Raw genomic sequence first — 22,419 nt, forward strand, 5'->3', positions numbered from 1 at the left:
TTCAGGTTCGATCCCTGGTTCTGGTCCAGATGTGTGCATGTGTCTCTCTCACCTCTCTATCCCTCCTCCTCCCCCTCCCCCTCCCTTTCCCTCTCCCTCTCCCTCTCCCTCCCACTCTCTCTAAAAACCAATGGAAAAAATATCCTCCGGTGAGGATTAACAATACATATATACATACATAATCAAAGGGACCGAATATGTTTCAGAATTCATTGTTCATTTTAAGGAATCATTTTCCCTGAGGGTAGCAAAGGCTGTTTTTTTAGATTTCACTAGAACCATGAGCTAGTCTCTGCCACACCATGAAATGAAACTTTGAACTAATTGACCTCAGTGTCTTAACCTACAAAAGGGGTAGAAAGTAGCTCTTAGGATTGATTTGTAAGATCAGATCAGACGAGGTGGGTGAAATACAAAGGGCCTCATTGATGTAAAGGGATTTCTTCTTTAAAAGTGAAGCTAAGTGGAGGGAAAAGGGTGTTCTATAGGCACGGACCACATCTTAGCCTCCAGTAATCACTTTTTAATACTCACAAGCGGTTAAAAGATGATTTCCCCCTATTTCATGCTGGTTTTCACACCCGAGTCTCACACTATGAGCATCAGTTTCTAATTGAATAGGATCAGGAACCCTCCCAGGGGCAGAGAGCAAATCAAACGCCAAAATCCATATTAGAATGAAGCCCACATGGAGGGCTGACGGCTGGGTCCAGAGCTTCTTGGAATGCACAGGCTAACTTATCTCCGCCTATCTTGCCAACCTTGCAACTTTTCAGCAAGATGAAAATCAGTTGGTCACTCCTTTACATGAACTCTCTCCCCAGTGTACCCTGTTAGCAAAAAAGACCCCCCAAAACAAAACAAAAAGCACCTCATCTTTGGAATCTTCCAGAAACTTATCTTAGGAGATGTTTGTTTGTTTTTAATTGCTCATGGCCTTCCCTAACAGATCACTCCCTCTCTTCTTCAGAAAAAAAAAAAAAAGCCATAGTACAAATAATAATTAATAATCATAAAGACAGCTAGTACTATGTGGCAGGCACTTGTTGCAAGCTCTTTGCATGGATTCATTAATGTAACCATCAAAAGACATTTTTTTTTTAAACTAGTTCTTCAGTAAAGTAGCCCAAAGAGAAAATCAATTCTCTCGCGCTCTCTCTCTCTCTCTCTCTCTCTCTCTCTCTCTCTCTCTCTCTCTCTCTCTCCTTTTTTTCTCAGTTGCATGATATTGCAACCAGAAATCACAACTCCGTTTCAGGTTCCTGGTGGTTCCTGCTTCCTCTTCGCGTTTTGTTTAGTCACAGAATTGATTCCTGTTGGCCGACGGCGCGCCAGTAAACAAGCTGAGCTCCGCATTGAAACGCGCGCGGCTCCTGCGCTCCCGGGTAAACAGGTAACGCGGAGGGAGGGAGGGGTGGGGCGCCGGTCGGTGGCCGGCTGCTTTGGGGATGAGGATGGGGGTGGGAGTAGTTCAGAACCAACTCCTCGGAGATCAGGCAAGGTGAAGGGACTGCCTGGGCTTGCCGGTTTCCAAACCCGGCCGCCTTCTGGTTCCCTTTCTAGAAACCCAGCTGTAACTTCAGGGCACGGCGCGCACTCAGTGGAGCCACGTCGGAGCGCGCTGCACCCAGGCCCCGGGCCGAGCTGCTCCTTCCTGCGCGGGTCCGGGCGCTCGCTCCAGGTAAGGACACCCCGGGGGGCAGGGGGTCCCCCTTCCGTCCGGCCGGCCGCGGTGCTCGCTCGGATCCTACCTGGTGGAACAGACGCCTGACTTGGGGGCCGGCATGGGGGCGGGTGGTGCTGCCGATCAGCTCGGGATTCGGCTGCAGGTTCCTGGTTCCTGGGACGTGGCTCTGCTCGCGTCTCCGAACCGCGCGCCTGGGGCCGGGCGGGCGTCCTGTTCCGGATCGCGGGGCTCAGGTGCAGCAGGTGCCCCTTTTGGGGTCCCGTCCTGGCGCCTGGAGGGGAGGTGGCTCTCTGAGCGGGGAGGGCAGCCTGCGGCGAAGCCCCCCGACCTCTCCCGTCGAGGCAGACTCCTTAAAAAAAAATTTTTTTTTTTACATAACCTTTCTGCAAAGGTATCTCGGCTCCTAAAACACAACAGGAATGTGCTGCGCTCCTGGCCCCCGGCCAGCGGGAGGCTCAGCGAGCAGGATACAGTTTCAGGGCAGATTTACGGGAAGTTCTCGGTGCGGAGAGTAAAAATCTGGTTTGGTGAGTTTGAGGGAAGGGAGTAGACGGGAGAGAGACAAACCTTGCTACTGTGAGGCAGGCGGATGGCCCCGGCGGGGGAGGGCGGAGGGAGGCGGGCGCCGGGGAGGGCTCCGGGGCGCTGGGCGCTCCCGGCCGCGGCTCCCCGGGTGCGCGCGGGGCGCCGTCCCGCCCGGAGGATCGCCGCGCTCCCCGGTTCTCGCTCCGCCTGGAGTTGAGGTCCCCCCTCCTCCCCTCAAACCCGACAGCCAGCTGCCCTCTGGTTCTCGCTCCTGCTCCCCGCTGCGGAGGGTGCGGGCCGGGACCGCGAGGAGCAGCCCGGGCGCGGGGAGGGGTTGTCCCCTCGCGGAGAGCTGCTCTCTCTGCAGGTTTCCAAAGTAAATAATAATAATAATAATAATAATAATAATAATAATAATAATAATAATAATAATTCTGGCCCCCTGGGATGTCCAGGACCTGGGAGTGCACCCTCAAAAGCGACCTGTGGCTTGCAGCGGCGCGGTGGGGAGCGGCTGGACCCTCCTTTTATGTCGGTTTTACATTCAAAAAGCGCGAGGCCGGGGAGAGGGAGTGAGGGGACTGGCTAGCCGTGTCCGTGGCCACCGGGGCTGTGAGTGCGTGGTGTCAATGTCTGGAGTGGGGCGACTCCAAATACATGACAAAGGTAAGGTGGTTTTTGGTCCTCCTTTCAAGGACTGTGGCTTCGCTTGTCTTACATTTGGGTCCCTATTTTGGAAACACACCCCCCCCCCCCCTTCTTTTTTCTTCTCTCTTTAGCCCTTATATCCCTCATTCCGAAACCTTCCTTGTGACTCTCATATATTTAGTGGGAGAGAAATGGTTTATTAAAAAAAAAAGAATTTTAAAAGCGTCAGCTTCTGGAAAAGCAGAAAATCATATACAGTCCCCCGCTTCATGTTTCCTGCGGTGGTGGAACCTTTTCATCCAAAAAAAAAACCAGAGTTTTGTCACCCTGGAAAACACAGGCTGGGGCTCTCCTGAGGCACAGGTGACTTTTTGGACTCAGATTATTCCAGTGAGATTGAGGAAACCAGACCGCCATCTCATTTAAATGTGAAGGAAGAGAGCGGGCATGGCTTCCTGTAGTAGTTTATCTCCAAAGGTAACGCTGGTGGGAGGCTTAGTCTTATAAAGTTAAAAATTCAATCAGAAAAGTGTGGGACTGATGCATTATGACAGCCGGCCAATCACTAGTCACCAGATATTGAAGAAATCAGTTACAACAAGTGAAATGGAATTTTTCAAATAGATTATTCCTTTTTTGATTAGGTAAAAGTTTGCTTACGCCTGGTTACCATCTCCCGACCTTCGGGAATGTGGCTTCTGTCCTGAGGCTTATCAAAGTGATAGAAAGAAAGATAGTGTCCTCAAGGTACTTCTTATAGGCCATACTGCTCTGAAGGGAAAATCAAATAATTATGTGTTGTTGTTTTTTCTTCCCAGTGGCATTTGAATGAGCCACTCCATTTTTTTTTTAGCAGAAATGTAGGTTAGAAATGCATTCTTTAAAAAGTTTTCATGCTGGATCACGTGCGTTTTTTAGAGGAGGGATGGCAGAGGGTTGACAGCACAGATGTGAAGAGGTGGGCGCAGGGTTAAGCACAGTTACCACCAGACCAAGGGCATTCGAGAATTTCAGGTGCCAGTTCTTAAAGGTGAGGTGTTGTCGGCGGCATAAAATCCCTAGACAAACCGGAGTACCCCACCTGGGCAATGAGGTAACACTTGGTGGGAAATTGTGTCGCCATTAATGTAAATAATCCTCTTTGTCAGAGGGATGATCTGGAATCTTGGAAGGGAAGGAAGCCAACCTGGTCCGAAAGGGAAATGAGGAGGGGGGGGGGGAGAGAAAGAAGTTTGGGGTTTTGTATCCTTTCCTCCCCACCTAACCCTCCCCCCTATTCCGATATGCTCCCTGATGGGATGGCCTGTTTGGCTTGATTTCTGGGTAATTTAAACAAAGATTAGAACGTTAAAGTGGATGGAATTCCTTTACAAAATGAGTTTGCTTTCCAAATGTTATCCTTGATCTGAAGATTAAAAGTAAATCTCGTTCCCAGGGACTGAGCCACAGGAAAGTATTTGACTGTTTCAGGCAGGTTTCCACCCTTCTGAGTGACTGACACGTTTCCAGTCCCTCCGGAGTTTTGAGGACCTGGCAGGGGAAAGGAGACCGAGGTGCTGGTGGGGGGAAGGAGAGCTCCTGGCCACACAGACCCCAGGTTCCAGTGAAACTGGGATTCGATTTCCCCAGAGAAGTCATAATCCTAGGAAAAAACCCTACTCTGAAGAGGGTTTTAATTTGGGATTCCTAAGACTTAGAGAAACAATACATTTTTTCATGACTCTAAACATTTGTGACATCGAAGTGAAGGTATAATGCAGCTTAAGAAGTGGTTGTCAGGATGACGCCAAGTTAAAGGTTATATTGGAACGTTGCAGCTGCTGGCCTGATTAAGAGATATATTTTTCCTCTTGGGAGCAGCCTCTGTGACTTACGATGATGTTGATTTTCTGGTTTAATGTCTTATGAGGTGTGCATTCATTCGTCAGCCACACCTGCTCAGAGTACTTGCTTCAAAGAACTACCGGGAAAAGGTTTTCAAATAATAGCAATGCAGGTTTACGAGATGGGGGGTGGGGGGTGGGGGGTGAGAGGGTGGGGGTGTGGGGGCGGCTTTAGGATCTCTGGAGAGGGACTATCACAGAAGTAACAGTCATTCATTGTTGGGTCGCCACCTCCACCTGTTGGAACCGTCTCCTGCTGGAGGGATTCGGGGGCAGATGGCACCCTGCCACTTCCTGTGTGTGGTCCCGAGCTGTCTTGTCAGTCAGACGCTCCTGAGGTCGCCTGGCCTTGACTTCTGAGTGTTCCCACGTCTGTCCGAGTTGCTTCCCCTTCTAGCCTATCAGCATCTGTCTGCGGGAGAGCCGGCAGAGGAGGGGGGGTGTCCTTTTGAAGTCAGTGTACCCCCTCTTTTCAGAACGTCTTAGGTTTTGCCCTGAAAAGGAGGTGGAGGAGAAGTTTTCCAGGGAAAGTAGAAGGGGAGAGAGTGTCTGGAGGAAAAAAGAGCCAAAGAAACGGGATTTGCCAACGCTGTTAGTCATGCAGAGTTCACCGGGAAGCTGGCATGGAGGGGATCAATGCCCTCTGAGATTGAAGGTGAACTGTCCACTGAAGGGACTTGAAGCTCCTTCCCTCGCTTTGTGTAGTTCAAATGCGCCTACCGCAGTGCAGTAGATAATTTGAATGAAATGAAGATACCATCTCTTGGTGCAACCAAAAGTAAACGGATTACAGAAGGCACGAGCCTCCCAAATGCACTCCCACTGTGCCTGTCCTCGGCGTTCTGCCGTGACTTAAGGACACCCGAGAAACACCACCAAACCCTCAGCTTCGTTTCTATAGCTGATGTATAGACTGCGAGCATTCTTCCTGCGGCAAACGTGCGGTTTTTTGCCATTCTATGAATTTAGTTCGTGCAAAACCAAAGGTAAAAGGTGCTTGGATATACACAGCTTACATGTTTGTAAAATACAAAGCGCAAGAAAATGGATACTTTCATAGAAATCATTAGCCACAGGTTCTAGTTGCCCTTCGGTTTTTGAGAGAGTCGTTTTAGAAACCACAAGGTCAATTCCCCACCTTGCTGAAGGTGAGGGTCACAGGCCGGGGGGTGAGGGTTGGAGAGCAGAGATGGTATCGGAGAAGTGGCTAATGTAACCCTGAAAACTCTTGATGTGATTTGGGTCTCAGCAGATTCCTGGCGGCGCAACATATATACTTTATTTTGTAAATTGTAGCCATTCCCATTGATCAAGAAAACAATCTCTGCTCTCTTCCAATCGCGATGTTTGTCTCTGCGGGACAGTGTCTGTTTGTGGTTCTTAGGACCGCGGAGAACCCAGTGCCAAGGACAATAGTAAGCGCCTGTGGGTGTGCGTTGGAGACAGGGGAGTTGCTGACTGTAGTAGGCTCCTGTTTGTGCCTGGCTTTGGATCACAGTCAATATTGCGAACGTGGAAGCTTCCACCAGCCGGGGGGGAGAGAGAGACCAGCCGCTCCCAGGATAATCTGTACTTGGGTGAGCAAGAGTTAACTATACGTACCCACGGGCGGCGCACAATGAATGCGGGGCATTGTGCAGGTGAAACAAGAACAGGACGCCTCCATCTGACCAAGGAAATGCCGGCCTGTAAAAATTATAACAAAAGCCTTCGGCCCTCGGAGCGCCGAGGCCCGGCCTGGCCGTCCCTGTGAAACACGGCTCACCATGCCAAAAACACCTGAAGAACTATTTACTAAAATGAAGGTTTTTTTTTCAGGTGTTCATTCTCTTAGATCCATTTGATTGCTGTTCTGAAAATGTACATCTGGGCCTTTGGAGCTCAGGCGGAATACCCGTGTTTCTAAAAGGAAGGCTCCGTGCCCGTGATAGCGCTGTGCCTTCGAAAAAGATGGCTTCAATCATATTTCTCTCTCTTTTTTTGTTTGTTGTCATTTGGCCTTTGAAATAATAACATGGTTTTCTTGGGACACCGAGCCCTTGCCAAGATTAGGCCCATCTTCGCAGTAGCCTTCTTCAGACAAAGTTGCCTTTGTACAGCGGCGACGGGAGGATTTGGTGACACAGAAAACGCAGCGGGCACTGCAACTTATTATTAGCAGCGAAGCCGACGGCCTCGTGTGTGTGTCTTTTGGTTTGTTGTGTGCTCCGAGCTGAGCTCTGTGTTGTGTTTCTCCGCACGGAGGGCTGACTGTGTAGACCTGCCCGGGAAGGACTCGGTGGCTGTGGGTTTATCGTGGAGTTTAGTTAAGATTACAAAAGGCCAAAGCCGCAGCATGCCAGTGCCCAGGAGAGCAAGGCTCAGGAGCTGGTTTGTTCTCAGGGTGATCAGCAGAATTTGATCACACGTGGAAAGAAGAAAAATGGCGTCAGCCAGCATGAAAAAATGACAATTTTTTGGGGGAAAGGGCTGACGATTGGCTCTAAATTCAAACTGCATGGCAGAGTGGCTAGGAGTAGAGATTCAAATCCTGGCTCTGCCCCTTCCATGCTGTGGGACGTTAGGCAGGTTACCTTTAAAAACAAAACAAAACACCCCGTGACTCAGTTTCCCAAAGTATAAACCGCCTACCTGGCAGGGTCTTATTAGAATTGAATTAATTGCCCAAACCGGTTTGGCTCAGTGGATAGAGCCTCAGCCTATGGGTTGGAAAGTCCCAGGTTTGATTCCGGTCAAGGGCATGTACCTTGGTTGCGGGCACATCCCCAGTGGGAGGTGTGCAGGAGGCAGCTGATCGATATTTCTCTCTCATCAATGTTTCTGACTCTTTCCCTCTCCCTTCCTCTCTGTAAAAAATCAAGAGAATATATATTTAAAAAAAAAGAATTTATTTGTCCAAATACACATATAAAAGCACTTTTGCATTCCATGGTATGTACTATACATCATTATTTCCTAAACTTTTGACATATGTGTATCCCTTCTATAATTTTCGTAATGCTGAGTACTCCTCATACTCATGAGAACGGAGAATTAGGCGCAGCTAAGCACGGTGCAGTGCATATCCCCACCAAACTCCGGTGCAGCGTGCACCCCCACCAAACTCTTCCTGTACCCCTGCGGGTACGCGGCCCACACTTTGGGAAACACTGCTTACATCGTAGTTATCTGAATGAACTCGGCAGGAATGGATGAGAGCCTAAGCCCTCTCCACAGCCCTGCCTCTGAGAGCATGGCAGGGTGGGGAGGCCTGGGCCAGGGAGGCTCGCACTGTCTGTAATGGGCTAGGTGCCCATGACATTGTGTAAAATGTATACGCTCCTCTTTTTCTGTTCTTTACCAGTCTTTAAATGGCTCAGCCTTGTGGCTAGGTAACTATGAGAAGATGGGGAAATATATTTTCTCAGAGTCAGAAGGAATTTATTAGATAGTGAATAGAGAAGTGTGCATATTCTTAAATTAGGGGAAATGAACAACCACAGCAAAACCCAAGTGAAGAAGCACAGTATCAGGCGAGTGCTCAGGTCTGTGAGCCGCGTGGTGCGGTTTTTCTGGTGGGCTGGTGTCCTCTCTGCTAAAGGAAAGAGCTGAGGAAGGACAGGTGGCTAAAGAAGCATGGAGACAATTGCCTCTAGTGAAATCCTATTTGCAGAGCAAAGAGAATGCAGGAATAAGCCAGCTCTTCCCACTGGGTGCAAACAGGAGTTTGGCCCAGGGACCATTGCTCTTGGCCCTACATCATAGGCCCTACATCGTTTGGCCCAGGGACCATTGCTCTTGGCCCTGCATCGTAGGAATCCACCTCAGGTGGTACCGAGGAGTGGGATTTATGCTCGTCCCCATCCCTGTCCCCTCCTCTTCCCCCCACCCCGTGACTTTCCACCCCAGCTTTATTGAGATATCATTGACGTATAACACTGTGTAAGAATAAGGTGTACAATGTGATAATTTGATACACATATATAATGAAAAATAACTATACTAAGGTTAGTTAATACATCCATCACTTTACATAATTACCATTTGTGTGTCTGTTGAAACATTAAGGTTTACTTGCCTAGCAACTTTCAAATATCCAATAGCGCAGCGTTTTTCAACCGCTGTTCCGTGGCACACTAGTGTGCCGTAGGTGCAGACAAGACAAGAATTTTATAATTTTTCACTATTTTGTTTACTTAATATTTCATAATAAAGTAATTAAAAAATACTTTCTTTGTGTTTATTTGATTCCTATTCAAGAGAATTACTTTATATATAGTCAATATAGGCACAGAGTTAAATTTTTTAACATTTTCTAATGGTGGTGTGCCTCGTGATTTTTTTCATGAAACAAGTGTGCCTTTGCCCAAAAAAGGTTGAAAAACACTGCAATAGTGTATTGTTTTCTAGTGGCCTGGTGCACCGATTCATGCCCATTGAAAGGAAATTAATTAGAAGAAATATTTTAATATCGCTATTCGCCCTTTCTCCACAATAAAAGTGTCAACCAAATTCACCACCCACAATGGCAGGTATTAACACTTGCGCACGATTGGTGTCAGTGAGAGTTTTGTATGTAGAGCACATGTGCGAGTCAACTTAGCCTTTTATTGATATAGACCCGCTTCTTGATGTAGCTAAACTTTTTCCCAGCCCAGTGAAGCACCCCAACTTCTCTTTCAGGTAATTGTCAGCAACATAGCAGTAAATAACACAAAGCATATTATTATTGAGATCACTCAGGGAAAACAAAAGCTAAACAATTTAACTGCAGCAGTGTTTGACTATATTCTGTGCATGAGAAAATCTGAAGTTATTTTTAAGGTCCACCATTTCTTCTTTTCAGTCAGGTCAAGTTTCTAAACTTTCTAAATCTCCATTTTCTGGCTAATGAAAAGAAAATAGGATTTTACCGAGTCTCCTATCTACCTACTCCAGGACTTCTGTGAGGATCAAATGAGGCGAGGCACAGGAAAACGCTTCACAGACATTTGGTTAAATTGTAAAGTATTTGCACCTGGCTATAAAGCAAGTTGTGGTCCTGGGCTGAAGGAACTCCAAGGAAGCTAGTGTCGCTAGGGAGAGGAAGCCAGGTGTTGCTATGTGACCTCATAACCTGGTGCCCACAGCCACCATTTCTGGGCTGGGTTGGGCGGTGGGCCGAATTTTGTGCCACGGGGTCTCGGCAGTGTTGGCTGCAGTTTGGGGGCCTGTCGCTCTGGGGTGATAGTGGGACCTGTGTCCCATTTGGGGGAAGCCAAGCATTGCTTTGTCAGTACCAGGTCCAGGCTGCCATTTCTCTGTAAATGGCCAGTGCACATCACTGCAGCGCCTGTGTTGAGGGTCTGCGGTGATCAGTGCACGTCATAGCAACTGGTTGGATGGGCAGATGGACACTTAGCATATTAGCCTTTTATATATAGACATGCTGTACATTAGGTCCCCAGAATTACTCATTCTTATAACTACAAGTTTATAGCCTTTGATCATAATCACCTATTTCCCTCTCATCCCCCACTCATCCCTTGGCAACAACCAATCTATTGTCTATTTCTAAGAGTTTGATTTTTAAAAAAAATATTTACTTTTTAATGGAATTTGTGCCTTTCAACTGCAGTTGCTCCATATTCATAAGCACCTGAGCCTGGGAAGGCAGGGCTTTTGGATATGCTTCTAGTACCATTCCCACTTCTATACCACTCCCTCGGTGGGAACTGTGGGAGGCACACAGACCCTGGAATTAAATGTTAACACCCAGGCTCCGCCAGGCGTGGCTCAGTGGTTGAGAGTTAACCCAGGGACCAAGAGGTCACTGGTTTGATTCCTGGTCAGGGCATATGCCTGGATTATGGGCTCAATCCTCAGTAGGAAGCATGTAGAAGGCAGCTGGTAGATTATTCTCTCTCACCTTTGATGTTTCTCTCTCCCTCTCCCTTCCTCTCTAAAATCAATAAAAATATTTTTAAACAAATAAATGTTAATGTCCATGTTCTCACACATCCTACCTAGTAAGGTGTGAAAGGTCTTGTCCTTTTCCCATTGGCTGTAGCTAGTGAGGGAACTAGTCAGTGGAATCTTTTTCCCCTGCTTCCATTATTGCCCTCATCCACACCTGTTATTGACACAGGATCCAGAGCAACTCTTTCAAAACAGAAGTCAGATCATGCAAGTCCTCTGCTGAAAGCTTCCCAGTGCCTCTCCATCCCACTCTAAAAGCCAGTGAGGTGCTGGCTGCATTTCTAGCCTAATTACCTCTTCAATCTCAACTCTTATCACTCTTTATTCACTCTGCTTTCCCCAGTCTCATGCCTCAGGGCCTTTGCACTGGCTGTTCCCTCTCCCTGAATCAGCTTCTCCAAATTCTTGCCCAACTCACCCTTCCACCTCCTTCAGGTATTTCCTCTCCCTCCCCTCCCCTCCCCAATCTAAACAGTAATTCCTCTTTCCTGCTCTTTATCTCTCTACCCTGTTCTACTTTTAAAAGAACTATACTTGCTGGTTTTTAGCTTACTACATAATTGTATGGCTTGTCTCTTCCATAGGAGAATGTCTGCTTCCTTTAGTTCAGGCATCTTATCACAATCTGCTGCTGAGTAGCCACTCAATAAAAACATTTTTTAAATTACTGAATAAAACACAGGCTTTGACAGACACAAGTCTGACCGAAAGTGTCCTATAACGTGTGTGTCCTACTCAAAACGCAACCTTAAACACACCTTTCTGAATAAGCACGGGTTTCCTCCCGCCCCTCTCCTATTCGGCGGCCTTGTTTTCTCTGGTTTTGTTCTTTTTGTGCCGCCCAGAGCCCCTGACAGGGGCTGATGACTCAGTAATGAGCAAGGCAGGTCTCGGTGTGGGGATGGCGCAATCACTTCAGCACTTCCCTCTGTTTCCAAATCAAAACCTGGTCTTTGGCAATCTTTTTCGTGATTTCCAATTCTTACAGCCCTCTGGTTTGAACTGCATGCCCTACAGATAATTACACGTAGCTAACTCATGTTACCATATTGTTTAACCCTTTTTCTGTTGTCATTTAATTATAATTCATGATTGTTCTGAAAGTTAACTGTCAAGACAAGTTGTTTTTTTTGTGTGTGTGTGTTTTTTAACTATCTCTTCTGACCTTTGAGGGTTTGCCAAATGCCAACTGCTGCTACAGGATTCCATCTAGATTTTTCTCGATTGCAGAGCTCAGTGAGGTATTTAACTTGACCTGACATGAATGAAATAAGAGGGCTGGTGTCATCGGCCGAGTCCTCAGTATTTTCCCCGGACCTTTACACAAAACCTTGGTCTTGCCTTTCACTGAGTGGCAAAGCAACTCTCTGATCTGCCACCCTTGTTTGCTAGCCCCGGCCTCATTCTCTCCTTTTGTACGATTACCTTGGTTTGTGAAAACGATTACCTTGGTTTGTGAAAACGGCATTTTAAAAAAAAAAAATCTATTTTTATTGATTTTGTACAGAGAGGAAGGGAGAGAGAGAGCTAGAAACATCGATGAGAGAGAGTCATCGATCAGCTGCCTCTTGCACACCCCCTACCGGGGATATGCCCGCAACCAAGGTACAAGCCCTTGACCGGAATCGAACCTGGGACCTCTCAGTCCCCAAGCCGACGCTCTATCCATTGAGCCAAACCGGTTTCGGCAGAAAACGGCATTTTTTGACCTTTGGAGGTACAGCTCCCCCGTGGGTCCACTTGCCTCATTTAGATCCATAACTCAGCACTGGAAAGGGCTTCCCCCGTGGTGGGTAGAATCCCGTGACTGCTGGGCTTGGGGACCCCAGAGCCAGTCCTGAAGGTGAGTATGACCTCCAGGAAGGTTATTTGCAGTAAGAAAAGTAATACCATGTTTCCCCAAAAATAAGACATCCTCCGAAAATAAGACCTAGCGCATTTTGGGAGAAAAAATTAATATAAGACACTGTCTTATTTTCGGGGAAACAGGGTATTATGTAAATTCTGCTGAAGGTACATGAAGATCCTGGTTATGGCTATTTCTGACTTGTTGATCATGGCTTGTGGCTGATGTAGAATTATTGTATATTTTTTCCACTCTTAAATTGATTTGGAAACTGTGACCACAATTGATAGTAACTGGATAATTTACTGTTTAATTAAAAAAATGAAACATATTTAATAAACAACTAATGTTTATGGTACTTTCTGCAAGTCATTCCATTACTTACCATAGCTACCAAATGGGAAATTAAAAATGAATAGCATATGCATGTTAAATTAGACAGACCTGTCTTTAACAGTATACTATGCAGAAGGAGCTGGTGGTAATTACTTATGATTTAGAAAAATTTATCCAAATGTAGAATGAGTAACTAGGTCCACTTGGAAAAAATAAAGATGATTATTAATTAAACTGGACATTGAAAGGACCTACTTTTCTAATGTAGACGTAGACTCCACGGTTACGTTTTGAGTACCTGCTCAGTGCCAAACACTAGGTACCAGGTATGCAGTGGAGAGTCAAGTTCTCTGCTCTCCCGGGGCTTTCCTTGGTGATGGAGATGGGATTCAGTACTCTGAAGGAACCAGCAGGTACCAGGCAATAGTGATGGGATTCTTAACTGGAGTGCTCCCTGAAGGGTCCTCCAGGCAGGTCATGCTGATGAGTAGAAAGATCCTTGCCAGATGGAGTAGCATTTATGAAGGTCCTAAGGCTGGAAAAAGCTTGGCATGTTGAGGGATATAAGTGCTGGGAGCGAGGAGTTGATGGATATGAGCTAGGGTGGTGAGGGTTACTGAGACCATATGTAGGCCCTTCAGGATCATGGAAAAGAGTATGTGTGGTGGTGTCCTTTTTAAAAAATACATGTTATTGATTTTTTTTTTTACTGAGAGGAAGGAAGAGAGAGAGAGAGCTAGAAATATCGATCAGATGCCTCCTGTACCCGCCCGCCCCCCCCCCCCCCCGCCCCACTGGGGATGTGCCGACAACCAAGGTACATGCCCTTGACCGGGATCAAACCTGGGACCTTTGAGTCCACAGGCTGACGCTCTATCCACTGAGCCAACCGGTTTTGGCTGTGTGTTCTTCTTTAAGCTCATTGGAAAAGCCATGAAAGAGGATATACTTGTCAAGAGCTAACTGACAACTGGGTGAACATTGGACTTGAGGGAGGCTGTCCCAGCAGACAAAGCATGAATATTTGAGTTCCTATTGGAGGGTAGCCGTGGAGGTGCAAAGAAGCTGGTCAAATGGGTGGAATTTCTTCTGTGCACCCAACTGCATTTTTACAGCCTCGGTTCAGCCCTGGCAGGAGTTTCACCAATGGCTGGCAGGAATAGCAAGATCTGTTGATAACCCAGATGTAGAGGTAAAGGAGAGAAATAATTCTGACTAGGGGTACTGGGTGCAATGGGGGGAGAACAGTATTGAGGAGGGCAGAGCGGATCAAGAGTTCAGTTTTGGCCGAAACCTGTTTGGCTCAGTGGTAAGAGCGTTGGTCTGCGGACTGACGGGTCCCAGGTTCGATTCCGGTCAAGGGCATGTACATTGGTTGTGGGCACATCCCCAGTAGGTCGATGTTTCTCTCTCATCGACGTTTCTAGCTCTCTATCTCTCTCCCTTCCTCTCTGTAAAAAACCAATAAAATATATTTTAAAAAAAAAGAGTTCAGTGTTGAGCATCTTTACTGAGATGCCTCATAAAAATCCCAAGGAGATGTTGTAAGTTTCCCTTCGGTATCCAGCACCTCCAAGAGCAGGAGGTTCCTCTTCTAGAAGTACTGAAAAATAAAACTGTTTTATTTTTCAGTACTTCTCTTTCTCACTTGGTCCAGATTTATACATATAGGTAAGGTGTGTGACCTTTATTTATATAATAATCTCAAGTGACAAAGTAATACTTTTAATTGAGCAGCTACCGTGTATAGGAAACTGTGATGGCGGATGGGCTAAAGGATCGAACATTTAACAATCTTTATTTATTTACTAGTGGCCTGGCGCACGAAATTCATGCATGGGGGGTGGGGGCAGGGGGTGTCCCTCAGCCTGGCCTGTATCCTCTCCAATCTGGGACCCCTCGAAGGATGTCCTACTTCCGGTTTACAGGAATCGGGCCTAAACGGGCAGTCGGACATTCCTCTCGAAATCCGGGACTGCTGGGTCCTAACCGCTCACCTGCCTGCCAGCCTGCTCACCCCCAACCGTTCCCCCACTGGCCTGCTTGCCCTCAAATCCGCCCCCCCCCCACCAGCCTGATCACCCCCAACTGCCCCCCGTGCCAGTGTGCTTGCCCCCAACTGCCCCCCCGCCCCCGTCAGCCTGCTCGCCCCCAACTGTTCCCCCTGCTGCCCTGCTTGCCCCCAACTGCTTCCCCTGATGGTCCGCTCGCCCCACCTTCCCTTCCCACTGGACTGCTTGCCCCCAACTCTCCCCCTGCTGGCCTGCTCACTTTAAACTGTCCCCACCCTGCTGTCCTGATCACTCCCAACTGACACCCACTGAACATCTGGCCCCCCTGCTGGTCTGCTCACCCCCAACTGCTTCCCTCTCCCCCACTGGCCTGATCACCCACAACTGTCGTCCCATCCTGGCCTGATCACCCACAACTGCCCTCCCCTCTTGGCCTCTAACCACCTCTATCTCAGCCCCGCCACCATGGCTTTGTCCAGAAGAATGTCCGGAAGATCTCCCAATCTAACTAGCATATTACCTTTTAATTAGCATAGATTTTATAGACCTTATTGAAGTGACGTTGGTTCACAAAACCATACAGGTTTCAAGTGTACAACTCAACAGAACATCCTGTGCGCACTGCATTGTATGCCCTTCGCCCAAAGTAGTCTCTTTTCGTCCCTATTCACCACCCCCGCCCCCAATTAAAAAATCTTAAGGCCCTAAAATCTTGGCTCAGTGGGTAGAGCGTCAGCCTGCAGACTGAAGGGTCCTGGGTTCGATTCCAGTCAAGGGCACATGCCCTGATTGTGGGCTCGATTCCTAGTAGGGGGTCTGCAGGAGGCAGCCAATCAATGATTCTCTCTCATCATGAATGTTTCTTATCCCTCCCTCTTCCTTCCTCTCTGAAATTAATAAAAATATATATTTAAAAAATATAGTTTCAGTCACCAAGCAATCTTCTAATTCAGATTAATCCTATAGATAATATTGAAACCTTAAATGTATATTTGATATTTGTATTATCTTTTTAACATTCACTTATATACTGATATAAATATACTTAATGATCTCTAAAACTTGAATACATATTTAATATACATTAAACAACATATTTGATATTCAAAACTAAGTGTAAATCATGCATGAACGAAAATTCATCCAAGTATTGCGGGATGAAACAGTGGATTTACTTGCGTTACAGTCACCCAGAGGCATGCCCATTCGTGCTGTAAATATTGACAATAAAAACAGGTCCGTTTAGAACATGCAAATATATTTTTTCTTTTCCTTACCTAACTATACAAAGGGCCTGCCACACTTCTGCATGACATGTGAGCAGAAGCTGGAAGCCAATACAGATTCATTTTACTAGTAAACTACGATGTGAAAGGCTTACTTATTTCTCTAGCAAACTCATCTTTTGAGCTTCTAGAGCAAGCATTGGGGATATGATGGTGAATAAGGCACAAGCCTTCTGCTTATTGCATCACCACTGCAAGCTCCCCCCCCCCCCCCAAAATGGTTATTTTAGAGGGGGGAAAGTGATTGAGCATATATTTCCAAATTTTTAGGAATAAAATGACATATTTTGGTCTTATGCACTGGAAAACTTCAGTTTAAAAAAAAAAACAGGTAATGTTTTAAAAAGTCATAAACCAGCTAAAACCGGTTTGGCTCAGTGGATATAGCGTCAGCCTGTGGACTGAAAGGTCCAGAGTTCGATTCCGGTTAAGGGCATATACCTTGGTTGTGGGCACATCCCCAGTGGGGGGTCTGCAAGAGGCAGCTGATCGATGTTTCTTTCTCATCGATGTTTCTAACTATCCCTCTCTCTTCCTCTCTGTAAAAAAATCAATAAAATATATTTTTAAAAAAACCAGTAGGGATGGTAGATGGGTATTATTTTGCAATCATAGCTATAGGAATTGTCAACTATAGCTTTTCATTCTGGTATGTCAACACCAGTGAGTTTGTGGGGTATAATCAAATCTATTCTTCTTAAGTAGAGGCCCGGTGCATGGAATTTGTGCACGGGGGCGGGGAGGGGGGGTGTCCCTTAGCCCCGCCTGCACCCTCTCCAATCTGGGACCCCTCGAGGGATGTCTGACTGACTATTTAGGTCCCATCGGACATCCTTTTCACAATCCAGGACTGCTGGCTCTGAACTGCTCACCTGCCTGTCTTCCTGATTGCCCCTAACAGCTTCTGCCTGCCAGCCTGATCACCCCCTAAGCTAGGGGTGTCGAACTCAATCAGAGAAGGGGCCAAAATCTAAAATCCAGCCTAAATCTCGGGCCGAATGGTTGACTGAACAGTCATAAACTGACAATATCATAAACTGACAGCGGAGTGCAGTGATGACAGTGCGGTGCGGGCCACATTGCAAGGCCTGGACGGCTGGATTTGGCCCGCGGGCCTTGTGTTTGACACATGTGCCCTAAGCACTCCCGTGACAGTCTGATTGATGTCTAACTGCTCCCCTGCCAGCCCATTTGCCCCCAAATTTCCTCCTCTGCCAGCCTGGTCACCCCTAACTGCCCCCCTCTGCAGGGTTGATCGCCTTCAACTGTACTATCCTGCAGGCCTGGTCCCTCCCAACTTCCCTCCCTTGCAGGCCTGGTGCCTCCCAACTGCCCTGACTGCTGGCCATCTGGTGGCCATCTTGTGTCCACATAGGGGCAGGATCTTTGACCACATGGGGGCAGCCATCTTGTGTGTTGGAGTGATGGTCAATCTGCATTTTACTCTTTTTTTAGATAGGATAGAAGCCTGGTGCATGGGTGGGGGCCAGCTGGCTTGCCCTGAAGGGTGTCCTGGATCACGGTGGGGATTCCCTTGGGGTATGGGGCAGCCTGGACGAGGGGCCTGTGGTGCTTTGCAAGCCAGCCATACCTCTAGCAACCCAAGTGGAGGCCCTGGTATCTATAATTTATTTACTTTCTACAATTGAAACTTTGTAGCCTGGAGTGGAGGCCTAAGCAGGCTAGGGCAGGTGGAAAGCTTGGCTTCTTCCGTTGTTAGAGAAACCCAAGCCTCCCGCCTGCTCTCTGTGGCCACAGCTATCTTGATTGCGGTTAATTTGCATACCCACTCTTGTTGGCGGGAGTGGGTTGTGGGCATGGCTTGTGGGTGTAGCGGAGTGATGGTTAATTTGCATATTACTCTTTTATTAGGTAGGATTGGGCCAATTGGTGTACTTTTTGTTTTTGTATAAGATGGGTCAGTTCCCAAAATTCAAATTCTGATTTTGATAAGAAATATACTTTGGTGAAGAGTTGTTAATGTGTGCCCACAATAATTTCACAGGGAAAGGAGGAGGCTTGTGTCTGAGTAATTGCTGAACGGCTGTATGTAACTAAATATTTGAGGTTGGAAGCTAAAAAAATAATAATGACTAATAATAATGGCTGACCTTGAGTAAGCACGTTCTGTATGCTAGGCATGTCCTTATTTAATCAACAGAACTACCCTTAAGAAGTAAGTCCTAATATTATTTATCTTTATTGATTTCAGAAAAGAAAGAGGGAGAGAGATAGAAATATCAATGATGAGAGAGAATGAATAACTGCCTCCTCCATGCCCCACACTGGGGATCTGAGCCTGCAACCCAGGCATGTGCCCTGACCAGGAATCGAACCGTGATGCTCAACCACTGAGCCACGCCAGCCAGGCCCTACTATTCTATTTTACTTGGCCAGGGTAAGTAGTGGTCAGGATTTCAGACTGTTGTAAGGCTTCCGAAGTAAGGGCTGGGCAAATCCCTGGACCAGAATCTGGTCCTCTTACTGAGATCTGTTGCTGGCTTAGCAGACAAGTGCCCTTGGACATGGTATGTTTTATTGGCTTTCAATTTCCTTGTCCTTAAACTTGGAAACTTAGATAGAAGGGAAGGGAGATTTTGGTCTACATACGTGTTGCACAGCCCCAAACTTCTCGACTTCTAAGTCTTGCTACATTCATGGTTCAAAGCTATCATAGATGGCTATTCGTAAAATGTCTAAAGTAGGGGTGTCGAACTCAATCAGAGAAGGGGCCAAAATCTAAAATCCAGCCTAAATCGCGGGCCGAATGGTTTACTGAACAGTCATAAACTGACAATGTCATAAACTGACAGCGGAGTGCAGTGATGACAGCGCGGTGCGGGCCACATTGCAAGGCCTGGCGGGCTGGATTTGGCCCGCGGGCCTTGTGTTTGACACATGTGGTCTAAAGGAAAGATCAGGGCGGTGGGAGTAAACGGGGGCAATGGGATTAGAAAGGCAGGCACCCTGACGTTAAATCACAGGAAGGAAATTGCTAGGTTAAATGGTGTGTCCAAATCTTAACCAAGTTCTTACAGACTTGATTCCTGACTCCTGAATCCATTCAAGATGGTGAAGATAGCTGGGGTACGGGGTGGTTCTAGACCGGTGGTTCTCCACTGGGGGAGACAGTCTCCCAAGGGACCTGGGGGGGCAACATCTGAAGACGTTATTGGTTGTCACCATCTGGGAGGGGCAGGGGGCTGCTAGCATCTGTGGGCAGAGCTGCTAAACATCCTGCAATGCACAGGACAGCCCCTCAGACAAAAAATTACCTGGCCCAAAATGTTCGTAGCGCCAAGCTTGGGATACCCCATTCTAGATGAGCCTTCATTTTCCACATCCACTGCAGTCTGGCAGAACCTGAATAGGAAGTGTTCAAACTTTCTTTAGTGGTTACCCTTATCTCTTTCCGAAGAGCCAGAGTCTGGGAAGGAATGTGGGGAAGGAAGTCCGTGACAAGGTTGGATTGGACGCTGTCCTTTGGGTGCGGGGGTTCACCAGCAGCCTGCCAGCGAAGGCCTCAGTTCATAGTTTATTTTTCCCTTTGCCCCGTGGGTTTGGTGACTAATGTCAGTCACTTCACTCCTTCCTTCTCCAGTTTTGAGAATTCGTCCTTAGTCAAATGTCACTAAATATGTCCAGAATTTGTTAGACTTTTAGAAATATACATTTTTATTGATTTTTAGAGAGATGGGGAAAGAGAGGGGTAGAGAGAGAAACACTGATGAGCTCAATTGGCTGCCTCCTGCATGCTTCCTGCTGGGGATTGAGCACACAGCCCAGTCATGTGCCCTGGAATTGAACCGGTGACCTCTAGGTTTCTTGGTTCATGCTCAACGGCTGAGCTACACACCAGCTGGGCTAGACTTTTGTTTTTGCGAGGTGTCTTGGTATTTATAAATTTCTAACAGAGCTGGGCTTTGAGAAAGTTTGTTAGAATCTTTTCGGACCTGAAGTTTGAAGCTTGAGATTAAGTAGAATGAAGTTGTTTTATGCTTTATCAAGTCTGTATCTTAAAGTCATTTAAAACGAAAGACCTTTGTACTGTGCTTTAAACTTCGTGGAGAAAGAAGAGCGATGGTAAATGAATATATACGGGGATAAAGATGCATTGTTCACAGCTTTGGAAAAACGATAAACATTAAAGGATGGCTAGAAACGAACTCCATGTACTTGGCTGATATTTTTCTCTGCGGAAACATTTTGGTCAATATTTGATGTCCTGTAGATTTGGGAAAGAAAGATAAATGCATGTAGGTTTGCAGTAGTTCCTGGCTGAGGGAAGCTGAGTTTACCTAGTTTCCATAAGAAATCTATTACAAACAAAGAAAACATTTTGATCCCCAGGTGGGGGTGCGTGCAGGAGGCAGCCAATTGATGTTTTGCTCTCACATTTACATTTTTCTTTCCCTCTCTCTTCCTCCTCCTCTAAAAACCAATAAAATATGTATATGTATAGGTATATAGGTATAGATACAGTATAGGTCCGGTGCATGAATTCGTGCATGGGTGGGGTCCGACCAGCTTGGCCAGGGGGAGGGGACATGGGCGGTTGGCCAGCCTGCCTCCTGGTCAAACTCCTGGTGGAGGGAATAATTTGCATATTAATATTAGCCTTTTATTATATAGGATAATACACCAGGTGGCCAGATTATTATGCATTCAGAGATCATAATAATCTGGCCACTCGGTGTATATTAGTGAGTGCCATAAAATATCCTAGATGCTATTAGGAATCAGTAGCATCAGTTCCACCTGAGGAGGCATAGCCGGGGAAAAGGGAGATGTTTAGGAATTCTTCATAAAGACAAGACCTTTAACATACTTAACATTTACATAACACGTGTTAGGTGTCCGGTGCCATTCTGAGTACTTTACAAAGATACATTCACTTAGTCTGCATAAAAAAAAAACTACTAGGAGGTACATACAGTTATTGTAATTTTGCAGACCAGAAGACTGAGGTACAGATAAGTAATTTGCCCGAGATGACATAGCTAGTAAGGGCAGAGCCAGGGCTTGAACCCAGGCTACTTGGCTCCAGCGTTAGAGGCAATTCTTGAATGAGTCTTGGAAGAGACTCAGAGATCTGAAACACAAGTAGTAGCCATTTAGGGGGAATCCCTGAGCCTACAGAGATAGATGAGGCAGAAGGGGTGGGGAGAAACCAGATCACAAGGACTTCGTCTCCTGGACAAAGCCTGTTCTTTATAGAAAGTATAAAAAAATGGAAACTATCAAAGAAGGAAAAATCACCTGTGCTCCTACTCAGAGAGCTGCGTTAGCTCTGTAGGTGCCTCTCCTTTGAGCCCTTTTGAGCATGGTTGAATTTTTTTCACATCGTTGGCCTCAAACCCTACTGCACTTCTGTACATACTGTCCCTCCCTTTATTTCAATCCCCACAGCATTCCCGTGATACTCACAGTCCCCATTTTATAGAGATGGACACTGAGGCTCCATAAGGAACCTACTTAGTTCATATGGAACCCACTGTTTAACCTGGGCGTTCTCCCACCGTTTAACCCGGGTGTTCTAAATCAAGGTTCTGGTCTTCTTCCCTTTCACCCCTGCCTCCCCAGCAAAGGTGGATATAGAAAGAAGAGGTCAGGAAATGTATCTCAGCATCGCAGGTAGCTAACTTATTTTGTGTCACCTTGCTTTTCCGAAGCAGCAATGGCAGCAGGATTGGCAGACTGGCTCTAAGGAACGTACGTACAAGACCCTCTGCTTCATGGCACGGTGCCACGTTCGTGGGATTTCTGCAGCTTAGAGTCACTTCATAGCATGTGCTCGCCCAGAGTGTGGCTTCCGTGCCAGGATCTTAGAGTCGTACCTGCTTTACTAGCAGCGGCTTTGGCAGGACGGCAGTCACCAAAGCAGAGACTGTTGTAGTCCAGCAGTACCTACATTTGGGATTTGCATGTTTGCCCGGCGTAACAAGCCTAGTTGACAAGAGAGAAAAGAAAACTAAGTCTGTGCTCGTTTCATTCTCAAGCAAAAGCAAGGGCTTTTTGTGCCGTTTTGCACACAGTCTTAGTACTCGGCCAAGGTGCCCCCCACCCCCAGCCCCGCACCGTGCCAGGGCATATGAGATTTTTTTGCTACTGGGTTGGTACTTTAGAGCCTCACCCTTAAGGAAATAAGTTTCTCTCCAAGTCCTGTGTGGTAGGGCTCTGCTTATTGTCTTGACAAGCAATGACTAGATGCCCCGGCCAGCGGGACAGCAACGTGGGAGCGAGGAGACACCTGGAAGGG

At 46.9% G+C, this 22,419-nt stretch overlaps 1 protein-coding gene across 2 annotated transcripts in view; it reads left to right on the forward strand.

Annotated features, from left to right (window-relative positions):
* The first annotated feature begins 410 nt into the window (after window positions 1–410).
* RBM47 (RNA binding motif protein 47) overlaps window positions 411–22,419 on the forward strand; it is a 151,474-nt gene continuing 129,465 nt past the window's right edge. Inside the window, exons 1-2 of one of the 2 annotated variants that reach the window (XM_084900929.1) lie at window positions 411–1,393; window positions 1,564–1,681. The gene's annotated coding sequence lies outside the window, so the exon portion shown is untranslated. The other variant, XM_084900934.1, reaches the window with a different exon arrangement.

This window comes from Pipistrellus hanaki (genome assembly GCF_964339955.1).
Source record: "Pipistrellus hanaki genome assembly, chromosome: 1".
Taxonomy (NCBI): domain Eukaryota; kingdom Metazoa; phylum Chordata; class Mammalia; order Chiroptera; family Vespertilionidae; genus Pipistrellus; species Pipistrellus hanaki.